We start from the raw sequence: 22,972 nt of genomic DNA, 5'->3' as shown, positions 1-22,972 counted from the left end.
TTAATGTTAGTGATTACAAAGTTTAGCTCCATGAACTGAAATGAATTTTTCTAAGAGGAAATTTATTTGCTGTCCTCAGAATTATACTTTTATTTGAAATTGTATATTAATCTTTCAATGATTACCAAATTTTTTATTTCAAGACATTTATTCATGGTAGGTGAATTAAAATAAAAGGAAAAAAACTTAGCTTAAATGAGTTCTGGCCGGGATCTTTACCATTTAAATAAAACAATACACAACGCTTTAAACACTTTCTGCTTCTATTGAATATATTGGTTATGTATTTTGATTAGTTTTATGACATATCTACCTATTTTTCACTGCTTGTCAATCAGGGTCATGGGGGGCTGGTTCCAATCTCCAGCAGTCTATCTGGGCGGGGTCCACCCTGGAAAATTTGCAGCCCATCGCATGACAGAGGCACACAAACATCACACACACCATTACACCTAAGGGGAATTTAGAAACAACACTTAACCCTCCCTGTAGGAGTGAGAGGAAACCAGAGTACCCTGAGAGAACCTATGCATGCACAGGGATAACCAGGAAATAGAGAGACCAGGTCAGGAATAGAACCCAGCACCTTCTTGCTTTAAAGAAATGGGGTTACAAACCGTTTATCACTTGCATACTAGATTCAACTGTAAAGTGGTTTTGTAAACGGTTTTATTTTATGATTCCTTGCTCCTATTTTCGCTATAAAAAAAAATGTAATACATTGTTACTTAATCTCAAAGTTTTTTAATTCTCCTTTATAAATGACTCAATAAATAATAATTCTGATGCACACACTGACTGTTTAATTGAAAACTTTTATAGCCAGGAAGTAAACACTAAAGAAATAGTAATTAAAACAGCAAAGTCACACTGACTACATTCTGTCTGTGCTCCACCCTCAGTCTTCCAAAGTGGGACGAAGCCAATGCTAGGAAGAAGCTGGTTGTCGATACTGATTGTTCTACCTGCTGAGGTCCATATTCAGTTCTGAGGTCAAAAGGCATTGTAGCTAAACCAAAAAAAAAAATGAGGGCAGTTCTATCATGGTAGTCTTTTGGTGGTCAAGCTGATGAATCAAAAGTGACTCACCTTGAGTTGTTTTTTTTTTCCATTTACCATCTTTTTTTTCTAAATCGTTTTTCAAAAACCTTCACCTGACATTGGTTGGGGTGTTAGAGGTCACTGACACTGATATTACGGGCTCAGTACATGCAGCGCTAGGATAAAATGTCTTTAATGGAAGGAAGAGGAGCTCCTATGATCCTCTCTGCTGTTTTCACCACTCTTCTCACATTCTTCCAGTCTGAGGCGCTGCAGCCTCCAAACCACACAATAGGCCTGCATGCTGTGCTTTAAACTTTCAGATAGTGTCCAGAAACGTCCATTCTGCCTTTATTCAAATTAATGATAATTTGAACTTTCTATGAAAATAAGTAGTTCATAGACTTAGTTATTTTAGGTATAATTTTTGGTACTCAGTGAAGTCATTTGAGAAAAGGGAATTTATTTGACTTGTTTATGAGTAAATGTTGCTTTAATAGCTACACAAAAAACGTCTCTATTTCCTGTTGGACATATGGCATGACATGAGATTAGATGGAAGATTTATTCTTTAGATGTCAATCATCTTTTTAAGATATACGAGACTTACCATTTTCCTCTACAAACCTGATAGATTCCAGTCATTTAAAACAGATTAATGACATTTTTTTCATTGCTTCATCGCTTGAAATCTAACTCTGGACTGTCTAAGTCCAGTCTTTTAAATGCTCTTCTCCAACAAAGTGTGACCAGAATAAGAGCCTGCCTTGACTGAAAAGTTTCAGCATTGTAGCTCTCAAGGACTAATCTTTAGCAACGCTGCTTAAACCCAAGTATCTGTTTTTAAGCTTTTGAACATAACTTTTACACTGAAATCTAAAAATCATGACAGTAATTTTTTTTTTTGTTTTATTTTTAGTATGCAAACATTTCATAAACCCTTAAGATCTGTTTGCATCGTGTTTAAACAGATTGCCAGGGAAACAAATGAGCCTGAGCCGGCTTCCCAGATTGCCATAAAATCTGCATGAGTAGCTTGGAGTGGAGCCATGGGCCAGTTTGTGTGCCTTCAAAACACCAGCAGATACATATTCAAATGAGAGTAAGATGGATGGACTCGTCACAGGGTAATATCATCTTCAGCTAAGTAATTTAATCAATATCACAAGACTGCACAGTCGATTGACAGGATTTTTGTCAGCCCTTGCAGCTCCTCTAGAAAGCATCTGAAAAGCTCACTCATCACTATGACTCTATTGGAACCACAGCTTACTGTTGTTTTCACAGGTTTGAGCTGAGTGAAGTGAATGTTCATTGCTCACTGAAAGACAGCCACGATCCCTCAACATGTTTGCAGTGGTTTGCATGCAGCTGAAAAAACAAATAACAAACATCCAGTTTTTCTGAGTGGACAGTACAAAGAGTAAGTTCAGAGATTTCTCATCCTAGTGAGAAGAAAGCATCAGTTTGATTTTTATATCATCTCTGCAGCTTTTCTTGTCTGTTGCTATTTTTTTAATCAGTTATGACGAACACAAGAAAAGAGTTGGGAGGTAAAGATTTACATGAATATTCGCTTCTCTTAAGAATCTTTAGGTCAAGTTCAGCCGGCCTGGCACTGTACAGTGCGTCACAGCAGTAAACAAAAGAAACAAAGCAACTTTTAGATGTATGGAGGCAAGGGTCTCAGTAAAGTGATTTTTCTTGATGCTTAAAAGCCATTTATATTTTATTGTTTATTTATTTCACAGTTAAAAACAGCACCATAGCTTTTAGGCATAAAAAAAGACAAAAAGAAATTATTCATAACAAATTCTAAAGCGTTGTTTGTTGATCAGTTGAAGCTACTTAAGGTTGAATGCAGAAATTAATGTTTCATTCACTTTCAAAGGTCAAATTTTGTTTTGTTACACAAGTTAGAAAACAACTGTGTAACATGCAGGTTTAAGTGAAGTGTGTGCGTGTGTGTGTGTGGGGGGGTACGTGTGTGAGAGAGAGACAGTCTACACACACACACACATCTTGAGTAAGTTTTCTAAGTATCCTTGCTGTAATTACTTGGCCTGTGTAAACAGCAGCCAATGAACTTGTGTTATATTTTTGCCTTCAGGCAGCTTCAGCTTTAAAAATTCATACGTTGCAGTGGAGGATAATCAGTGTTTGTGACCGTAAACAGCTCTTTTAACAGCATACTGTACACCTGCAGCCAATTTAGTAAAAGCTGCAGATTTTTCTTTTGTGGTATTTTTTTTTATTATTATTTCTTTGTTGTTTTCTTTGTACTTTAATGTCTTTAATCTTCTTAACTTAGTCTCATTTAAAAAATCTTGAAAATATTTAGGACTTTTTTGTGTGTGTGTCTATTTATGCCATCAGAGAAATGCTAATTAGATAGTATCTCCAGTGGCAATATGTTAAGATGTGTTACCTTGGTGTAACAGGAAGCAGTACTATGAAAGACTTTCAAACATGCCAGACTCTTCCTAAAAAATGGCTTTAGGCCACATTCAAAATATGCCCTTGGCTGGTCCTTAGCTGGTCCCCTACAATTCATTTTTAAACATCAATCTTTGTACTAAAAGATTATTTCTGTCATGATTTGTAAACATTAGGATCTAAAGAGAAGCATCATCTCCTGGTCATACCCAGTAATTGAATGATAAATATGCATTCCCAGGAGAAGGCCAGTGGCTGGAAGTTGTAGGGGATTTTCCTGGGAGTTGCAGGGAAGTGGGCTGTCTTTCGGCTGGCATTTGACTGGGCCATTTTGAATTGCTGATAATATATATTGCTGCTCTGTCCCTCATGGCTGGCATCCTTAGAAACTAGAAAGATGCATCTTTCTAACAACTTATTGTAATGGAGAATATGTCTTGTTCAGTCTCACATTTTTCCTACCTAACATCTTTATACAAGCTGTAGTCACTTTTGCATGCCCTGCAAAGTCAATGACTTGATGTAATCAGCTGGTTTTCCTCAGACAGAAACCGTTTTACAAATATGACTATACTATCGCATTGGATTGTCTCTGTTAAGTGACCTGAGATGACATCTGTTGTGAATTGGTCCTATATAAATAAACTGAATTGACGTTTTATACCCTGCCTGCTTTAGCTCTCCAAATAAAGTTAATGATATATAGTGTAAATGTAGTGACAAATTGCTCAGGAAAAAATGAGTCCTTATTTGAATATCAACACTTTTATTTGACCAGATTCTTTTTCATGGGGCTAAAAGCATCCACATGGTTTTGCATTGTGCCAAGAAGACTGCTCCACATGAAACAATGGCCGACTATAAAACTTCAACTCATTAAGTTCTAATTTGCTGAAGTGACAGTGAAAATTTTGATACAACCTACAGAGTCTCTCAGATTTTTTTTTTCTCTCCAAAATGATTCATTGTATTGTTATATACAGGGCTGCACATAACTGGTATGCATTTACGTATGCGCGACACAAATCAGAAAGCTTAACGTCAATTGTATTGCTACACGCCTTTGCGTACTACTTGACCATCAGCTTATCAATATCTGTTTTAAACTACTGTCGAAGATGTTCAAAAAACAACAAACATTAAGCACCTTCTTTGGCTTTCTGCCACCTACAAAGAAATGCCACACTGGGCCGGACCCAAAGAAAACACTTTTTTCAGAAAAGTGGAACCCAGACGTGGCATGGCTTGAAGCCGACGACGAGCGCACTGAAATGTGGTTCAAGTTTTGCACCTCACATCCAAACCTAGCAGAACAAAACAGGCGCGTTTTATACAGGCTCAAAGAATTTTAACCATTCTTTATTTGACAAACATGGAGTACATGAATGTGGTGCAAGCAATTTCTAATAAACAAGCTAACTGAGACGAAATGTCCAGTCGCCCACTTGCCACATGGCGAGATAAGCTGATTGCAGAACAGCGGCAAACTCTCTATATTATGTTTCTCCTCACCTTCCATAAAGCTAAACAGGCACCTCCCATGTCTTCCGATCGATAAGCATCTCCCCGAAATTAGTTTTTCAGAACTTGGGATCTTGAGTAACATGTGGTTGTGCGCTGTCACCAATGGTTCCATTCAAGGTGCGCAGTCACTATTTTTCCTTGTGTGATCATATACTACTGAGAGTTGCATAATTGTATCTTCCTGGCTGATTTATGGAACTGTTGCAGTATCCTGAACCTTTATCACATGTTGTACCTCATATGGAGCCCACCCAGATAATGTTGCTATTGTTGATGTCGGGCCTATTGTTGAGTCGTTACGCCATTTGAGCACACACTGCTTCTAATGCGGATGCTAACAGAGAAAAGACAAAAATACTCAGGGGCTTAATTGAAGAGTTTGAGATCAGATATGACTCCTTCAAGCCATGTGATCATTTCTTAGTATTCAATCCTTCAACATGGCTTGAGGAAATCAAAGACCTCCAGAGTTTTGGAAACACAACAGTTTGTAGTCTTGCAGCTTGACAAAAACACTGCTGTGACAGAATGGATGTGCTTAAAGCAGGGAGCCTCGTATGACCTGGTCCAAATACTAAAAACAAGTAATCCGGTTACTTACTCCAACGTCAACAAGGTGGTTAAACTGTCTCCTAGACTTCCTTTAAGCAGTGCAGCTTGTGAGAGGGTACCTTGCATCTCAGCATAATAAAAAGCAAGTACAGATCTCATCTGTCACCTGCTCATCTCTCAGCCCTGATGCACATTCACCTGTCAAGGCAGACCACAGAGACATTTGACCCAAAGCCAGCTGTTGGAGACAGCTAATCAGGGGCTAAACCAAGGACAGGGAAGTGCATCTGTAGCATCTTCATCATTTACCAGGCATTCTGAAGCAGAGGACAGTGAGGAAGACTGAGCTTAATTAGACCATGCTACATATGGGGTGAGTACCAAACACCATCTCCTGATACTCACCTAAATAACCCAACAAAAATTTGTATTTGCACCCCAGGTCATATAATAATTAAAAATCACAGATGTGTTTGTGATTTTTCAAAAGTAAAGAGAGAATGTTTTTCTTTTTTTTAACACTGTTGTCACTGTCTCAAAAATCTTGTTATACATCCTGTTGATGTGAGAATTCTTTTCGCCTTTTGTTTCTCACTTTTTTCTTTTTTACTTTAACTTTTCTTTTAAAACATGCAATTTCACAAAGAGATGGTTATATTTTCCAGACAGGATGAATTTAGATACATATTTACAGTTGCAATGTAATGCCGAAGACATTTTGATACTTTTGATAAAGTTATGTAATTATGAATAATAATAAGGGATTAGGGATTTTATAAGTCTAAACACTCAGTCTAAAGCAATAACTTTTATGCAGTGGTTAGAATATTACACAAGTATGTATCTTACATAATTTTATATGTAGTTTTAACATTCTTCATTAATAAGTGCTGATGAAGTATTTCATTATTCTATTGTAAAATCCTTTATTGCTAACATACATTACAATAGACACCAAATGGCATAAATGAAAACCATTTAAAATGTATTTTGGACAAAAGAAAGAATAAAATAGTGTATCATAAAGGATGGGCTTGGCTTAAAATATCAGAACCACTGCATTAGGCAACAAAAAGGTAAATTACAACCCAAGATATGAGTCCATTCAGGCAAGTACAGCTTGTGTTTACAGCCTCATTTATACTTCGCATTGGTGGAGATTTTCTCAGCATGTCTTAACCTTACATTCATTCAGTTAAACAGCACTGCTGTTAAGAGGGACACCCACTGACCAGTGAAAGCAGCATGACTCCAGAGCTTTTTGGTCAAGAAGGTCCAGACACTCTAAAATAAAGGTTAGTGGCTAAGTTTTCCATCTTCCTGTTCATAATCAACAATATAAACAAAGACAAATGCAACATGCAAAAGGATGCTTAAAGGTGGTAATGACAGGTTAATTAAATAAGAATAAAATAGGTAGGTACAAGGGTACTTTTTTTAATTTGAAAGAGAAGAGGCAAGTCCTATTATTGGAAAGGCCTGAACTGTTTTAGCAGACTGTCTGACTCTTCTAACAGTGAGGTGTGAATTGAGGTCAACAGAGATATTGCCTCAGGAAAGAAACTGTCTCAGTAGCTGTTGTTTTTCCATTAGCATTCTGAGGGTAGGAGTTTGAACAGCCTTTGCCCAGCACACATGGGGTTGGCAGAGATGTTACAGGCTGTTTTTTTGGCTCTAAACTTGTAAAGCCCATGGATGGTAGGAAGGTCAGCCCGAATCATCCTTTCTGCAGACTTAATTGGTTGTTGCAGTTTGAACTTGTGTTGTTTGGTAGCCGAGCTACACCACACACAGGTGCATGTGTAAATAAAAAAAAAGAAAACGGTCTGATGGTGGTGTAGAAAATGACTTCCAGCTCCTGTAGAAGGAAGCACTGTCTCTGCTGTGCCATTTTCCATATGGAACCTATGGGTGAGGGCCATCTAAGGTCAATTTAAAGGATGGTTCCTAGGAAAAAGAAGTGGGCCAGAGTAAAAACAGTGTTTCTGGGGATGATGAGGGGCAGCAGCGTACGGGTTTTCTCCGGAAGTCCACACTCTCCTGAACTGTTTTTAGCTGTTTTAGCTCCAGGTGGTTCCGAATGCACATATGGAGCAGCCACTCCACCTCCTGTCTGTATGCAGACCTATTATTGTCCTGGATCAAACCAATGACTGTGTTTTTTATCTGTAAACTTAAGGGGTTTCTCAAAGATGTCCACTGAGAAATTTTGGGGTCACACAGAGAACCAACCAATGAGCACCACAGCGCACAGATAGCATTCCAGTCTGTTAGGCTGCCAGGCATTCAGACGAATTCAGAAAGAAACTCATCTCTGATATACAAACACATATTCCCTTAGCAGCCACAGCTCTGTGGAGCAACACTAATACCTTCACCATCTGGTACCGAAGTCGGTGACTCATAGACAAAACATGGCAGTAAATAAGCCTTGAACGTGTTAGCTATTTAAAAGCGAATCCGTGCTAGAACCAGAGTAAAATAATAGCGTTAGCTTAAGGCAGATGTCTGAGCTTAACTGTGTGAAGAGAGCATCCTCCCCTCATTAGTACAGTTGCAGTAATTTCTCTGAGGAACACCAATTGCATGAAACTTGTGCTTAAGTCACTCCTGTATGAGTCCAATATTCAGCCAGTATAAACAGTCAAGCATTATGTTAACTTCTATATGTCCCAAAATGTACACATACATGTATTTTTTTATGAATAATTATCACTTTTGAAATGGTCTATTTGCAAGCTTTATGAAACAATTTGTATGTTTAGTTTGAAATCATTCTACATAAGGAGGAAGACACTAAATTAATATGGAGAAAAGAGGTTGTAAAACCCCTTAAAAGTAGTAAAATGAAGTAAAAAAAAAAGGGAATAAAAGCCTTATATATTATTTAATCTATCTGTAACAATACTTTTATATTAAATGTGCATTAAATAAATGTGGGAAAAAAATACAATTTGAATTTTAAACCGTTCAAAAGTAGACCATGCCAACTTGATACCTCTGTCAATCAAATGTTTGTAGCTACACTGTATGTTTCTCAGTTTTCTTATCTCTTGGAGAGAATCTGACCTAAACCTTTGCAACATAAAAAAGGTAAAATATAAATATTATCTTAACCATAGGAAAACATGCAGAAACAGATGACAGTAAAGAATGTGAATAAAAAAGAGGTTAATAAAACGAAACTAATCTTGCTTAAAAGTGCAATATGTTTACGAATCATTTCATAAATGGTAACAGTTATTTTATATGGATTCATTGCAAATTGAGTAAAGTATATTATATTTTTAGCAGTTTTAATGATTATGGTTTACAGGTTGAATTCGGTGTCTTGGAAAATCACATTAGACCAATCCAAAGTGCAATTATATATATAAAAAAGAAAAGTAATGAATGTGCAACTTGAAACATTGATGGTGGAAAAATTTGCAAAACATGCATTTATAATTGTGCATTAAAAACAGACTTTTGACAACAATTTAGAAATCTGCAAAATTAGTAGCGATACACTTATCATGTTAATTGGAGGCAGTGATGGTTACAAAGCATTACAGCTGCTGCAAGGAAGGATCTGCTGCATACATAATGCTCCTTTCTACATTTAGGATGCAGTAGTCTGTCACTTAATGAGCTCTTTAGCTTTTCAGCAGCATTGAGTGGAAGAAAATGTCCAACAATGAAGTTATTTTTTCCAGAATTCCTCTCTTTCTGGGCACCTGTAAAGGAGTCAAAGGGGCATAGGGCACTCCTTTGCCTTCCTGATGAGCCTAATTAACCTCCTCCTCTCAGTTCTAAAGACGCTGCTTCTCCAGCAAACATCACTGAAGACTGCTGCTGCCACTACAGATTTAGAGTTAAAGGTATAGGGGAGGATTTTCCCAAATTTTTGAAAAGACACGCCCTCTCCCCTTTAAGAAAAAAAAATGCACATACACAACCCTATACCCGTGCCAGAGATGGAATGCCTATTAAACGTGCGCAAGAGCATGCGTGAGCCCATTTCTCCACCTGCATGCTTTCTTTAAAAGTTGCTGTTTGCATCGATCATGCAAGCTTACTTTCCAGAACAAGATTTGCAATTTTTCCACTATTTCAGACTCACCATTAGTATGAGAAAGTGTTTTGACAACAAACAAACGTGTTAAAAAAATATGTGTAAAACCAATCGTAATACAGACATTTTGAATGCAAATATGTGTGTGTCTCTGTAGCTACAAGCATTCTCTCTTCTGAGGCCTTTCTCTCTTCTCATACACTTCGTAGACACTTTTTCTCTCACGACGTTTGTCATTTTCAAAGAACCGAGATGAGAAAGGCGAGCTTCAATAACTCTCTGAAACCATAGCTCACAACACATATGCACCTGAAAGTGCACATGCGCAGAAAAAGTTAGCTACATAGCGACGAGCACGAAGGACGGACTTACGTGAACAAATCACCAAAATGATTGACAATTACTGTAGGAGGATCACTTATTAAATTGAGATAAAAAACAGATTGTTGGGAATTGCCTTAGACTGGGCTAATTTAACATTATTATGCAAGCTTGAAAAAATTATTGCCTTTTCCCGGCAGAAATGCTTCAGGCTTAGAGCACTAGGACTGCCTTGTGTCTCCCCTATCACAGGCTAAACAGTTTCACTCATGAATACGTCACCATGTACATTGTCCAAACGTCTACATTACAGGCATTCTTTTATTCTCTAAAACAGTCTAACTACAGTATACTCTAGGATGCAAAGCAGAACAAAAGCATGTGTAAACACTTGTTTCACAGATGTTTCACTGTTTCCTATCCACACAGCAGCTGACTCTGTGCAGGATCTGCTTTCTTGCTTCCACAAAGTTACACTTTGCAACCATTATTTAACTGCAAAAAGTCAGCCGAAGCAAAGCAGATTTGGGCTGAAGTCTTTTTAACGGGTGCTGGAAGATTTTCCTCAGTGTGACGGCTGATTGAGGTGAATTTACATATTTGTACTAAAATCTGCATATTTGGATTTGGTCTTGTACGCTACGTTTTATAATGCAGCAACCTTGTATTAGTAGGGGAAGAATTTTTTTATTTTTGTTGAGGATTGTTCTTAAATAATCTTTTAAAGCTTACTCATTAGCGGTACCTTTGAACTAACTTTGAACTGTATTTAAGGCTAAACGAGTTTCTTTCTGTTAACCCAAACAGCATTTCATTTCCACCCAAAAACACTGAGTAAGGAAAACACCTTATATGATATGGGAAATCTAAAGGGGATGACAGAAAACCTATTTTTCTTATTGGAATTACTTTAAATAATGTTTAGTTTCATTTAAAAATACATTCAGGGTGTTTTAATATGTATATATTTTATATTGTATGTGAAGCAGTAGCAGAGAAGTCTGCCAGGTACACTACATAACTCTATGCTAAGGGGGCAGCCATGAGCCCCATTGACAGAAATGTATGGCAGAGTAACTGATGTAGATTTAAATCTCTTACTTGAGGGCTAAATTGATTGCTTTAGTTATGTCACACTGACTAGAGCACCTCCGAAGACTAAGCTCCCAACAGTATTGATATGAAAGACAATCCAATTGTTACTCAGTAAAGCTTCTCTCTACAAAATAGAAGCTCCTGTCATACATCCTAGTGGCCAAGGTAAGCTGGATCAATAATCAATATATGACGGAGGCAGAAAAAGACATTGGTAAGAATACCTGAGATACTAAACACAAGATACTGCTTAACAGAACAGTTGCAAAACCAGACAAACATTCTCATGCATTGTCTTTATTGAATACAAAAAAAGCCTGTGAGTCATTGTCACACAAATAGATCTGTTGCGACAACTCCATTATGCTGTTAAAACCCAACCAAAGTCTGAGCCCTTTAAAGTACATGTCGCAATCTAATGTGAGATATACCAAGGAAGCAATCTTTCCTAAGTGCTGATCTGCATAGGCCTGAAAACTGACTCAGAAATGAGGCCATGATCAGTCACCTCCTCTACATGGATGATATCAAGCTGTGTGCTAAGAGTTAGTGAGAGTTGGGATCTAGAGCTGGAACATTAAAATGTCATCCAGGCTTAAGATATGTAGCTGAATGGTGACAAAAATGGGGTATAATCCACAAGGAGGGAATTGCACATGAGGAGGGGAGCCGAGGAGAGCTGTACAGCTAGTGCCTTTGATTACCACAGTCAAATGGCAAGAATGAAGAAGCAATAAGAGAAGTAGCAGCTTCTAAATACCTTGCCTTGATCCCCAGAGAATTACAGGACTAGATCTACCTCACCAAGAAACATTCTTCTCTGTGGCAGACAACCTATTTCACTCTTAAAGAGAATAATAGCGTGACATTTCCTTGGTGTTTAAAACTTGTATAGCTTTCTTAAAAGAAAAACATGGTACCTCTAGGAACCTGGAAAATGTATTGAAAAATGGAGAATGCATGTTTGCATATGATGGCAAAAATGCTTATAGTAAAGGTCTTTTAGGAAAAATTTTATCTTAAAAGATATTCTGAAAAACCAAAGTTACATTGATGTGTCAGACCTGCGGGATTCGATTTTTGCTTCCTTTTTTATACTTTGCAATGTGCAATAAGCACCAACATTTTTAGCACAATTAAACTAAATTAACATGAAAGAAAGCATAAACTACTGATTGAATAAAAAAAAAAATCCTTTATGAGAAGTAAAGAATGAGAACAATGTTGAAAATAGTTAAGAAAATAAAAAGTCTTTGGATTTTAGATGAAATGGAGAAACTATTAAAAACAAAACCCAGCTTAGAGATACTTAAAAACAGCAACAAAAAATAATAAATAAAATCAAGAAACAGACTATTATTAGATACTTCTTGCATATTATTTTCAGTCATAGCAACAAACTTAGTTTTACATTATCAGTTAAAGATAAAGTGCATTGTGGTCCTCAGAATAAAATGTATTACATGTACAGACCATTTGCAGTATAATTATGTTAGTCATCTAATTTCCTCACAATATTTCATAAAGATCAACAGCTTTACTGTATAAAAACACAATAACTTTTACTCTGTACTTTAATTAAACTACTTCTACAATACACAAAACAAAATTGCATCTAATATTTAAGTAATAGTGTTAGCAGCAGTATTTTTCCCAAGGTAAAAAAATGTTTGGTGTGATAAAAAGGTTTTCATGTGTAGTGAGAATTACAAAGAAAAAAGAAAACATAAGATTAAAGGTATATTCAATGACTTTTCAGGAAATGTAGGTTAGAAACCTTTTGAATAAATGCTCAAGAACTTCTGCTCTTCACCAAACCAAACTCTGGTCTTATTTCTTTATTCCAATGCCTTCCTCTTGCTTTCATAAACTTGTAAGACATATTGCTAGTTGGGACTCTCAAACATTTTCAAAGTGAGAGCAATGGAGCTGCAATGAATGGCTGTAGCTCACTTGATACCAAGAAAAGAGAAGTTTGCATTCACAGCAAGAGGAAATGAGCTTGTCACAAAGATTGGCATGTAGGACATCTAAAAGATAAGATGATCCCCCTGGAGCGTCAAGCTGAAAGATCATCCATTATACTTCCAGACTCAACAAAAAGTCCTCTGACTGCTTTATCTTAGTGAAATTAACTGAAAAGTGATCAAAAATCTTAACAGAAACATGACTTCTTTTATTTAAACTTTGAACCATAAATTAAACAGAGCACTTTCTTTTTTTAAAACTTTGTATTTCCTGATTTTTTAAATTCTGGTTCAGATTTTTCCAAAAACGGCAACATATGTGTGTAGCACTTTGCCTTGCAGCAAAAAAGGTTGCAGGTTTGAATCTCTCTCTGGGCATTTCATGAATAGAGGTTGCATGTTCTCCCCTTGTAAGGGTGGGTACTTCTGCTTTCTCCAACTGTCTAAGAACACAACATCAGGTTGATTTGCATCTCTAAATTGCCCTTGAGGTTGAGTGTATGTACATCTTTATATGCTTGTATTGCCCTGTGATGAACCTGCGACCTGTACTCTGCCCATAGACTTTGAGGAACCAGCCCCCCTCCCCTACCGTGACTCCATCCAAATTGGGCAAATTTAAGCTCCTGCTCCTGTGGGATACTTTTGCTGAAGTGTCTTCACTAATTTGCACAATTCAGATGACCCCCCTGATGGATAAGGAGCGGAGGATGGATGGATATATTAAAAAAGATTATAGCAGGCAGCTGCCTTGCATAGAGGTAAAATGAGCTCCTCACATGCTGTGACTGTTAGTCATCGACGAATGAGGGGCCGTTCAATGTTTGACACCCCCCCTCCTCCTATCATTTCTTATTCCTTCAGTTTAACTGTGTCCACCTACCTTTGTCCGCTTATCAAAACTTTCCTTTTTCCCTGTTTAGTGACTAGCTTTTAGCTACCCTGAATATTTTATGTCATATTATATTTTATATGTATATTTTACTGATTTTAATGCAAATCCCAAAAAAAAAAATCTTAGTTAGAATTAATTGAAGTAATTAGATTAGCAGTATTGACCTTCTATCAATTCCCATCTTAAAAACCTGAAAAAATGGGTGATTTTTAAGTGTGGGTTTAAATCTTTTATTATTAATGTTGGTCCTCTCCGTAAAGGATGGACATAAATAATGAAAGCTTAATTTTTGAATGAGAGAAAAGAACATGAATTTTTTTCAGTAATCTCAAATTTCAATCTTAATACAGTTTAAAACCTCGGGGTGAATAATGCATATACAGTTATTAAGATTATTGACTAAAACTCATGTAGTTACAACACAATTATATATAACTGAAGAGGGAGCAACATATTTTGTATTGTAATCAATTTGAATAATGATAGGTTGGGTGGTGATAGCGCTGGATTAATTTTAACCTGATGGTAAAAATCGAGTTTCCTTTAAAATAAATGATATATTTTTGCATCTTTTGCACAGTTACGTTCTGAATATAATCTTCCCCCGTCTAGTTTAGTTTTATCTGCAGGTTCGGGACTAGCTTTCTTTCGAGGAAAAAATGTATCCGATTTTGGAGCTTTAACAAAACATGAAACCCTAGAGGAAATAAATAAATTTGATCCTGTCAGTCTGGGGGCAGTGTCTTACTTTTATAAGGTCTTTAACAATATATGTGTAGACACAACCAGGATTAAAAAGGTATGGGAAGATGAGTCGGGGCAACAGTTATCTGAAGATCTGTGGAAGGAGGGTTTGAAAAGTATTCAATATTGTTCAGTCAATGTCAGACACAATCTCATACAGTTCAAAACTATACATAGGCTCCATTATTCGAGGGAGAAACTGAGCACTTTCTTTCCTAGTCTGTCTCCAATTTGTAATCTCTGTCGGGTTGCTATTGGTAACTTGACACACTCCTTCTGGTCATGTGTTCAGCTTCATTAATTTTGGAAGAAAATTTTTAATTTTTTTTCAGCAGCTTTCGGAAAAAGATGGGATCCAGATCCTCTTATTGCCATCGTCGGGATCTCTAGTGCTTTGCGACTAGCCACTAAAAGTGAGAAAATGGCTGTCTTGTTTGGTATGGTGATTGCTAAAAGATTGATTTTGAGATTTTGGAAAAAGGACTCTGTGCCCACATTTGATTTGTGGTTGGGAGAACTAGCAAATACTCTGCATCTGGAAAGACTGAGACACTATAACGAAGATAAGGTCGATATGTTTGAGAAAATATGGGACCCTGTACTATAATTCCTTCAATGAAAAAGTGATTCCGACTGACTCGTCACTGCTTAATACCCTGTATAACTTTCCTTTTTTTTTCATGCTTGAGGAATGCTTTGGATCAATGTATGGTGTTTTCATTGTGTTGTCTTGACTGTGCAAGTGTTCTATGATGTGCTGTTCTGTGAGGGTAAGGGAAGGGTGGGGATTTGATCTTTTATGTTCATTTTTGTATATTCATCTAGAAAATGTAATAAAAATAAATAAATAAATTATATATAATTTGTATCTTAGTCTTCTTAAAGTTTATTTCTGTATTGATCTTTATAATAATGCAGGTTATTATGAAAGACAGCCTCCTAAAATCACCTCCAAATCCAAAGCCTCTCCTCACATACACACATCAAGGCAATACTGTCCAGGGACAATTTTCAATACATGCATCAGATTGGCTCATTTTGAATACTTCTTGTAAATTTCTACTCTGCCTTTCAAAACTAACATTTTAGCGGCATAGGAGTAGCAACATCAAACTCTTAATCCCACTATCAAGTTGCATAATCTGCAAACAGTCAGGCTTCTTTGCTTCACAAAGCCTGGTGGAGGAGAAAAATCTGAGGACTCCTCAGAAAGTTGTTACATAAGTATTAGGACTCAAATAGGCTTAATTTCCCATCCTTGCTGTTACTGCGTCTGTCAAGTAAGGATTTTCCCAAGAAAGGATTTAGAGTCTTCAAAGATCATGTGATTTTCTGCAAGATGGTAAGTGAGAAAATACAGCTCCTTCTTTCATAGTTCATAGCAGGTGGAGTAGATCAGTGGGTTTTTTAAAACTCTGTCCTCAGGACCTACTGTCCTGCATGTAAGTACTTCTCTGCTACACCTGACTTGAATAGCTAGGTGGTTAACGGACTCTAGGGGCTGCTGAAGAGGACATGCTATCGTTTGATGCGGGTGTGCTGGTGGAGAGAAACATTTAAAACATGCAGGATAGTGGGTCCCGAGGACCGAGTTTGACAGCTGCTGGTGTCGATAATGTGAAGTGTGTTGGAAATGATTGACCAGACCAGATCACATTCAATTGCTTCATGGTTCTGTTCTAATACTCGTATCTCCTTTGTTGGAAGTTTTAAAGGGGGACAGGGGGTTTGCGTGGGCACCCTGACGGGTCTGCAGCTCTACAACCACATTAGCCACAAATGTGCAAAAACATCATTAACCTTTTCAACAGCTTGCGCTATGGTAACTTACCCATTTGATCCAACTCTCAGTCCTTCCTTTGCCAAATGTGCATCAATGAGCCTTGAACTTTTTGCCTCTTTATCTCTGATCTTTCCTTGGACAACCTTCAGTAACAGACCTAGAACACCCGACAGGAGATGCACTTTTGGAAATAATTTCATCCATGCAGCTACAGTAGCTGTCACAGTTGGTCCCCTCTGAACTTTTTCAAAATTATTTGTCTCCTGTTTCTAACAGATTAACGTTTACAACAAAGTGTTCAGTTTGCATCCAGTCCCTTATGAAAACCAATTTCTGCTCATAAGATTATCCCTAATCTATCTTTTTTGCATTCTGTATTTTATTTTATACATGCCGATCTATTTAATGAAAATATAGCATATCAGAAAGGATTATAAACATATTCCAAGAGATAATTGTAAAAAACACTGAAAAGTTTCTGGTTTAAAACTGACCATCTGGTAGTCTTTTGTCAGGTGTTGCTTTCACCAGGTGGCAGTAATGTGTTAAGTTACCGCACAGCAGCTGGGAAAACAGCTAAAACTGCAATAGTTGATTAAATCTGCCTGTTGCTTTGAACTAGGAATAAAAAGGTTGTTTTTTTAGAGGACAAGCATGCAAAGCCAGTCTTGACCCAGTGAAACATTTGATATGTGTCTGCTCCCTCTCTCAACCCCATCTGCTCAAAGATAAAAATGGCCTTCCCACACTGAAGTATTCTCTATGAATCTGCAGCAACAGTTCCATTGGCTTACCAACATTCCAGGTCGGGATGCTAATTCAAAAAAATTAGCAGATATTGCTTAACCCGGCAGCTTGTTATGACAACCCTTACCAGGCATTTGTAGGACAGATGATAAGCAGACTGCCAGAGGTTTGGCCTTAAGTCTTCTCTTTTCTTGATTAACATAAACCAGCCTATAATGTCCTATAATTCGTGTAAATTTCATCCCATAATAAGATAGATATTTTAACTCCTCCTACTCTTAACTCTGAGACAATGGTCTCACCCCATCTGCTTCACAAAAAAGAGAATTTAATATTGAATTTGCAAATTTCCACTTCCAGTAATAAGCCAAAAAAAATAAGGATCAGGTGACCATTTGAGTAAAAATTGCCTTTTTCTTCATTATCACACTTCTTATAAACCAAAGTGTTTTTTTAATGGTAGCGACATCAATACTGTATAACTGGATCATTGGGTAACCATCATTTTTCTATCAGCCTTGCCTCATGATGTGATTTGGAAAACACTTATTTCCATATTGGGAAGCCTTAGAGCTTCAGATATGATTAATATTATCCATCAAGTTCAACAACATTGTTAGAAGTTCAGTCACCACAGGTAAGTTACTGTATCATCCTCAAAAGGCAATTATTACAAAGAACTTTGATAGTTAATTGACTTCATATTTCAAAGTCTGTTTTGTATTTACTGTAATTGGTCCTATTTAAAGCGACGGCTTCATGCTCCAAGGCTGAAAACTCAGTTTGGTTTAATGATCTTTTCTGCTATGACATGAATAATAAGAATAAGATGCTAAACGTTATCACTCTTCAACACTTCATATTTTCAAAATTCTCAAAACTGCCCTGAGGGACCTGTTCCTCAAACGGCATTTTATCTCTTCCTACTTTCCTTTCATACCTAATCAAACCACTTCATACTTATATTACACGAAACATGATGATTTAAATGCATCGTACATTTACCTAAACTCTTATGTGTCAGTTTGAATCTCTCTATGCTCAAGTATAATATATATCCAAAGGTAATTGTACAGGGTATGTTCATTTTTGAAAGCTATAACAAGAAATGACATTTGAATTAACTCTTCAAAACAGAACTATAAGTAACTGCAACTGTAATTATAGAAAATTGATCTTGATGATTATTGGCAAGTGGATATTTAAAACCCTAACCCTTTTGTTTAGTTTGTTGCCACAACACATCTAATTGTGAAAGAAATCATTTTGTTCCCTCAAAACTGCAAAGGTGTATAATGACCAGCTCTCGTTATTAATCTTTTTTTTTTTTCTGTATTACCTTTTTATAAAACAAAAAACAAACAATGGTGATTTTGGGTTAAACTTTTTCTGATTTATTTTTCATATGTTCCTTTTTTTATCCTTAGGATTCCATAGAAGATCTTTGGCTGATCTCTGAAATAGAAAAGCTAAAAAAATAAATAAATAACAAAAACTGAATAAATTCTTTTATAATATATGCTGTTCCTGAAGGAAAGGCTGGACATTTCAGTGGCAAGATATTTTAAAATTCTGTACATGAAAATATGAAAGGAACACAATGGGAATAGTACAATTCCAGTGGCATAAATTAATTAAATAATTTATGTACTTCGATAATTAAAGAGAAAAAAAATTATAATTAAGATGATGAGATGAAAAGAAGGAAATACTACTAATATCTTGTAGAGCCGGGATAAGATTATGGTCACTATGATCTTAAGGTGCTGAAGGGGGAATAACACTTTAGGGATGAGAATGTGTTTCATATTTTTCTTTTTTTTTATTTTGGAAGGGAATTTTCTCCATCTATTCTATATTAATGGTGCCTGGGTTTGAATCTGTTATTCTTTTCAAGTCCATATCATAATTATTAAACTCAAAAACTAAATTCTTTAATAAAACATTTTTTATTGTCCTTTGAAGTGATTTCCTTTCACTTACACGTTATCCTCTCTGTGGAGACGATTTTCGGACAAAATAATCAGTTTTTACTGAACAACACTTAGAATGGTTCATGCTGCATAAATGAAGATATCAGAGTTAATCTTTTCTCATTGCTATTACTTTGTTCTGCAGGCATCCATACATACAAAAATGCTTTTAATGGTAAATGAATTATGATGTATGTTATAATGACTGTGAAAAGGACTCCTTAATATCTCCTTAATGCTAGTGAGAATTCATGTATATTTAAGACCAAAATCTTAATGTGACATTTAAATTGTTTTCATAGATTTGGTTTTTAATGCACACTTATACTTACACTGTGTTATTCAGCTGTCTGTCAATCTTCCTTGCATTGCATCTGATATTACCTAAAGATGAACTACAGGGAAGGAAATTACCTTTTTTAAATGTCTGATGAATAAGAGTGTTAAGTTCTTAGACTCATGAAACATCACCTCCTTAGGGCTAAAAAGAAAAGCCATCTGGCTTGTTATTAGTGCAGAATCTGAAAAGCAGCATCTGTTTTGCTGTGGATGCATCAGTCCACACAGGATGAAAAACATTTGTTTGCACATAAAACTCAATATAAAATAAAACTGATAGAAACTAAGTAATCATTTGCTCTCAATGAGAGGTTTATCTTCAGTATTTGTAGTATAAAAGACCTCCCAATAGACCGTTTCCTCATGAACATGTGTGGCATAAACTGAAATATTTAGATAACCGAAGTTGCAGATCAGAGAACTCTTGGGACAAGTTTGCAGAACATACCGTGCATGAAGAGGCATTGTCAGTCAGATGTTGAGTGATAGCAGTAGATTTTGGCCCATGCCTTTTCAATGTCAATTTTAAAAAATGCCAAAAGGGAACAGTGCAAACAACTGCAACTTTAAACTCCCCCTGTATAAATAAAGATAAAAGCAGCTTGGCTATTTAGTTCCCAGCACAATTCTGCATATGACTTGTTTGACACCACTTACTTTTAAAATTCATTAGAAGTTCTTATTTCAAACTAGATAAAGAAGTAAAGGTTTCTGCTTCCATAGATGCAACGTGGCAATGTGTTAATTAGTTCTGCTGCTTCTTCTTATATCCTGAAACGGTTGGGTGTGTTTTCTGCTAATAATATCATCACAACCCAGATAGAATAAAAGAATGTTAACTGTAACATAAAAATATTGATGTTTGACCATTTATTTAAAAAAATTGATGAATAAATGGTGAATTGGAAAAGCAGAGTTATCTAAAAACTAGTTAGAGTGGAATGTTTTTTGGTCCAGGTTTTGACCAATAAGTAACGCTTAGTTGGTAGTCTGTGTTATAAGTGTGTGTATATATATATATATATAGTGTGTGTTTATATATATATATATATATGTATACTGTACATATACAGTATATATGGAAGAAACAAAAAACTTCTATCTCAACCACACCGTGATTCGTTGTCTCCAGCTCGAGTCCCCTAGCAGAGGCCTGGAAGCTTAAGGGTTCCTCTCATATCTTAGCTGTCCCTAGAAATGCACATTTCTGGACTAAGATCTCTGATGTTTCTTCACAAAGAGAGTTCACTCAACCTCTGCTTCTGTCGGTCAGATATTAGTTATATTTTTGTGCATTAAAAAATAAATAAAAAAATCATTCAGTAGGTCCCTTAGACACATTAGGTGTTTGAAAAAAAACAAACATTGCCGGATGTTATTAGACACTGATCAGCGTTGATTCACAGAGAATTAAATATTCATAGAGTGAGGATTCTACAGCTCAGTTGACAGGATATGAGATTTACTTGCTTTTGGTTTGTTTAATATGATCGACATGCAGATCATCTTATTTTTTTATTTTTTTATTTTTATACTACATGAAAAACTACTGAAATCATTTTCAGATTAACTATAAATATATTAATAAATTTTTAAGGGGGAAAACCGTTGTGAAACCGAAAAGTCAGAGTTCTTGACTTTACGCTAGATCAATTTGGAGTTGCAGATTTAAATCTGAGTTGTTAAACCTGCTTCGTGTGTGGGGGTTACTGCCCCCAGTGCTCCAATGACCACAGCTTTTCAGGCCGTTTCTCAATTCACAAGAACACGAGTACGGACTCGTGTCCTCGCCAAGTATGTTCTTGAGAAGAACACAGGATAGACTTAAGGAGAACCGGAGGACGCAGCATAAATATGGGTCAAAAGGAACAGAAGCATACTTGTGACGTCACCACGTCACAACAGTCTCTAGATAATAATGATTTCTTAGACTTTTCATTTAGTGCCTGGATAATGATTAACACAGTTGGATAAACACAAATCAAATTAACATTTCGCCAAATAAAACAAAAAAAATCACCATCAGAGCCAGCAGTACTTCACACCCGACTATGCCAAGAAAGTAGGGTTGTCACGATACTAAACTTTTCAACTTGATACCGATACTCAGGAAAATATTCGATACTCGATACCATTTTCGATACCACAAGGATAAAAACAAAGACTCCAAAATTCAACAGAAATATTTTCATTAATAAATAAAATACAATAAACAATAAGAACAATATTGTGAGGTTGTTTGCTGTGCACAATATTAAGAAAGCTTGATAAAAACTTATAAAATTAAAATTAAGTGTTCCTTCCTTGGCTATGCTTTGCACACATAACAATGACACTGGCCAAACCGGTTAAGAAACAAAAATAATTCTCAGCAGTTGCACCTGTTACAGAAAAAAGTCTGAAAATGAAAAGTGCACAGAATTATTCAATCACACAGTGTTCAGAAAGTGCATTGTCCTCTATTCTGCACTTTAGATGAATGACTGCTTAGGTGACACTGGTGGTGGCACTGTATCGATACTTTTAAAAACTAGTATTGTATCCGGATACAACGTTTCAGTATCGATACTTTTTTGAGTATCGATACTTTTGACAACGCTACAAGAGAGGGCTGCTGCAGACTATGCCGAGAGAGTGCAGGGCCACTGGTTGCCACAGTCCTTTCATCATTCGAACTTTTTTTAAATTACGCACTAAATCAGTAAATGGGCCATATAGTGAAGCTTAAAAGTATAAGGTTCTCACCTCAAATGATCTTAAAATATACTTTTATAGAACAACAGCAACAGAAAAGAGACTGCTTAACCTAATACTCTGAGCTCTGTGAGCGCTTCCCTGAAAGCTGCTGCTGCCGCGGTGCATGCTGGGACAGCTGTCAATCTCAAGGACAGACAACTCTGCTCTGATGCATTCTCGATAAAGAGGGAGGGGCGAGAACAACATCCGGGGACTTTGTCCGTTCTTGGTCTTCTTGTTCTTGTGAATTGGAACAGTACTAGGGCTGAGGCTGATTACATTTTTCGAGTAAACAAGTACATGAAAACACACAATACACATATTGAGAAACAGCCTAAGTCTCCTTCACCTTCCAGACTCTCTCTAGTTCTTCCATGAGCCCTTTGATATTTTTCCAATTTCTTATGTTATTTTTTTTCTGATGTTTCCATCATTTGGGATGTCCACATCAATCTCTACGGCTGTCCTCTGCTGCTTATCAATCATCACAATGTCCATTTGGTTGGGCACCAGCATTTTGCCCGTTTGTACATGTAAGTCCTACCGAATCTTAGCTCTGTCATTCTCCATCACCTTGGGGGTGGCTCCCATTTGACCTGGGGATCTAATGGGAGCATTCTGTACAAACGTTTCTGTCCATTATACCAGCCACTTGGTTATGACATTCCATGTATTATTTTAGGTATCTTACACCCTGATGTTAGAGGAGAGGAGAGAAGAGAAGACTGTTGGCAAAGGCTGGACTTTAATGGACAGGAGGTGAAA

The sequence above is a fragment of the Cyprinodon variegatus genome, unplaced genomic scaffold (assembly GCF_000732505.1).
Source record: "Cyprinodon variegatus isolate N-32 unplaced genomic scaffold, C_variegatus-1.0 Scaffold32, whole genome shotgun sequence".
NCBI classification, from domain to species: domain Eukaryota; kingdom Metazoa; phylum Chordata; class Actinopteri; order Cyprinodontiformes; family Cyprinodontidae; genus Cyprinodon; species Cyprinodon variegatus.
This window is presented reverse-complemented; position numbering follows the sequence as displayed.